This window comes from Leptinotarsa decemlineata, unplaced genomic scaffold (genome assembly GCF_025532065.1).
Source record: "Leptinotarsa decemlineata unplaced genomic scaffold, Ldec_3_MD MMD2_P_RNA_scaffold_6, whole genome shotgun sequence".
Lineage (NCBI taxonomy): Eukaryota > Metazoa > Arthropoda > Insecta > Coleoptera > Chrysomelidae > Leptinotarsa > Leptinotarsa decemlineata.
Window position 1 is genome coordinate 15404899 of NW_027412533.1, and position 4282 is coordinate 15409180.

Here is a 4282-nt window from a genome sequence, read left to right on the forward strand (position 1 = left end):
TTTAATTTGAGAATTGATATTTTACTTTCATATATTATATAATCGAGAAAGTAATTTTTACGAATACCACTCGACCTAAAACTTTTTTCATATGAATCTCCTTTTTTTTAACTCAAACTTTGTTCTTTTTGTGCAATTTTCGTTAAGAAATGGAAATTATTTAATGAAATTTTGAGGCCTTCTGGTTTTACTTTCCACGATACTCTGAACATACCTACTGCTGATCTATATCTAAAAGCAGTCTCTTAATTTGCCAGGTTATCCAATTTTGAGTTCAGTTGTAACATACATAACAAACGAATTTTTTTGGATATTTTTTCACTATTCAGCAGGCCAATTTAACAAATAGATATTGATTTCAGAAGATTTTTATATCCTGATAATTTATCTGTTAACGAATCGGAATTCAGAACTATACATCGTTACAGCCGTGTTCTCACGACTTGAATATTTGAACAGTAGCAAGAGTAACTTTTTTGTTCTGCATCACACGTCAAGTTTCCTACTCGCTAAGACAGTGACGAGCCCGGCGGGGGGTGGAACAGGTAGTCGACTTCACGAGAAATCTAGATAATCCCAGCTATCAGTTAAAGAATGACCAGAAGGAGGTCTTGTTATAATTACCCTGGCAAACTTTCACAAAAGACATCGTTATCCTCGTGAAAGGTAGATTTGCCTATTGGTTTTTAAATACCATAAGTAATAAGTACCCATTCAAATTGTTCAGTTTAAGGATTCTGCTAGTTTTGGTTGTTTTCGAAAGTGTTTAAGAAAGGATTATTATTATCCTTTTTATTGTGGTTAGCAGTGGGATGAGTGTTTCACACAATTTAAATATATTAAGTGATCAAAGGGTGAAGTATTCGTCAGACAATTTGGAGCTACAAGGCTTAAAGGTGTTCTACGAATCTTCTTGTTCAGGAACAATCAAGAGGGTAAAATGCGGAAATAATAAACGTGTTAAACAACGCTAACTTAAATCTATTTAGAAAAAAGTGAATAATTTGCGAAAAGGTAATGTCTAAATTTTCAGCACCCACTTCACAAGCAATAGAACTTTATTCATCAATTTAACTTTCAACTCCACATTTCTCCTTCGTTTCGGTGAATAGATAAGTAGAAAATTGAGAAATACAAAAAAATGTCGAGTAAGATAAATAAATTATACCTAACTCTAAACATCGTACTGAACATTCTACTTGAAAAATGTAAATAGTACATCGATTTTGAATATAAATTGAATTTAGAAAATATGAAAATGTACTATTTCGATTTCAGTTTGCTATAAAATTCCTTTCTGAAAACTTTTAATTTATGATTTTTGAAGAATTTCACATTCGTTTATACACAAAGTACATTTGGTGAATGATATTCCCAAGTATGAGCCGCAGATAAAAATTGCGTATCTTCTCAAGTGTTCACTTACTGAATATATCAATCTAATAATATATAAGAACCACAATGATATTACTATTCATGAGAATTCTCATGTTCCTAGCTTCTTCAGCTATAGCTAGTAGGCTATCGCGGATTTTTACTTTAACTTGCTTTTTGGGGTATTATCAGTATACTTCCAAACAAATATGAGTACTTGATATTCATTTGCATTATTAACTGAACGGGAATCTTTAGATAGTGTGGTGGATTTATTCAAGTCACTGTTTATACCAGTGCGAGTTCAATAACCTCATTTTGATTGAATGAATGATAGATCAGAATGTCGTTTACAAGACAAATGAATTAGAATACCAATCGATTTGAATCTCTCATTTTAATAATCTTCTACTGAACGTTTATTTCATTTCGACAATAATATTTTTCCAAATCTCAGTATCTCAACTTCGAATGAAACTACCACACTCTGAATTATTTACAGTTTTAGTATCAAACAAATATAAATACTCAAATATGATCAACTCTTCGTTGCATGGGTGATAGCAATCTTAATTTTTACGCCACATTTAATGTCATATACGAAGTAATTAAAACGATACAAGCTTCACTTCACATCTCCCAATCTTATCTCAGATAGGTATGCCATGTTGATAAATTGCTCATAATTAGATTTTTAAACGTATTACATACTTCCTTATTTTGAAGTTTCATGAGGAGTTGATCTAGGGATCCTTTTTTGATATAGTTTAATAAGTTCAAATTAGCACGACTATAATTTCGGGTTGCAATCAGATTCAAGGCCGTAGCCAGGGGGGATCAAGGGGGATTGATCCCCCCCGATAGTTCTACAAGCAACGACCATCTAAAAATTATATCAAATACAACGATTGGCTTGTTTGAACATCACAGGAGCCATGAGAATAACACCAACCGCGGCAATGGAATTAATTACTGGTCTGTCTCCTCTGGACCGACAAATGCAATACGCATATATACAGATGGCTCAAAAACGAAAGAAGGTTTAGGATATGGAGTGTATTCCAGATCACTAAACCTAACGATTAAGTGGGAAATGGGAAAAAATACCAGCGTGGTTCAAACAGAACTGGCTGGTATCTCAATTGCCACAAAAGAAATAACTGGGAAAAGAATTTCTGGCAAAAAATAACAATCATCACTGATAGCAGACAAGCCCTATTTGCCTAGAACAGACAACGTGTTACCTCAGGCCTAGTACTAGAGTGCCACCAAGATTTAGCCAAAGCCTCGGTAGATAATAACATTATACTGACGTGAGTTGAAGGGCACGACAGGAGTAAAGGTAATCGCATTGCCGACTCTTTAGTAGCCAAGGAAGTGGCTGGACTGAGAATTTTAGGACCCTGTGGCACCTACGGCCTGATGACTTCTACAATTGCGAAACTAGCCAAATGTTATACCCATGCTCAAGACCTAAAGAGATGGGATGAAATCAAAAGATGCAATCTTGCCAGGATCACCCTGGGTGACCCTGGGAAGCTTAACGCTTAACAGTAGGATTTCTGACTGGTCACTGTCAACTAAGAAAACACCTCCGTAATATGGGGCTAGTGGACACACCTCTATGCAGGATGTATGAACAGGAATATGAAACTGTCAGGCATGTCCTATGCGAGTGTCAGGAGTTATCGTCAATAAGAGAGTGTGTGTTCGGCGAGTTTCGGCCTACACCTGCCGATATAAAGCAGATATCTCCTAGTGACCTGTCCACCTTTCTGGAAAGGACAGGATCGACAATGACCTAGGAGGACAACTCTTTGGGAGGATGTATAATGGGTCGCATGTGGCCTAAGTGCTGTTAGCCTACACTCACCCTCCCCTCTCTACAGATACTGATACTATTGGAATTAAAAAATCCGTTAGAAATTCTATCAAGTCCTTGGCAAGACGAACCAAGTGTTTGAAAAAGAATATTGAAAAAAACTTCCCCGAAACACAATGGAAAAACCTTACGGCAATGTGCGTACAAACTTTCAAAGATCTTGGCGACACTACCTGTTTCCACATGTACCCCTGAAAGGACTTTCTCTTCTCTGAACGCCTCAAAACTCCACAAGTCAGAAACGACTAAACGGTTTGGCGTTAATGTCAATCTACCGAAGAATTGACATCGACACCAAAATTGATTTGTTTGCTGCAAAGAAAGCTAGAAAACTGAATTTGACTTTGTAAAAAGATGTTAATATTTCTGTAGTGGCTTTCTAATAAATGTATATGATCATGAAAGACAATTATTTTCTTCTTTTCATTATTTTTATGTTTCATGTTTTTATACTGTTCCACTAAACCAACCCCCCACGAAATTGTTTTCTGGCTACGGCTTTGATCAGATTGTTCAAAGCAATGACTTCCTCAGTTTGAACTAGATCTTCTTTAAATATTTTCTATATTGGCAAACTTCGTACAAAATTTAGATTTGTTATATTTTTCCATATATCATTGATCATCATGGTTAAAATAATTCGAAGTGTGATTATTAGAAAATTTCTGTTCAAAATCTAAATATATCTAGTAAATACAATTTTATAGTAATACCATATCGAAAAAACATTGTATATCCGTCAGTGAAGGAAAACATGAATTCATCATCAGATAAAGAAACAATATCATTGAAAATTCACGAAACATAAATTTTACTTCAAAATTACTTGATAAGTAATTTTGAAGTATCCCCTTCTTCAACATCTTTGGGATGATAGCAACATTTTTAAAATTTCCAAATAGAATAGATGAATTTGACAGTTGTATATTTTCCATGAGGAAAATCAAATTCGAAAATTTTCAAAATTATTTATACATTTGGAAAAAATGTAATTGATATCACTCTTTATATGTTGAACGCACATAT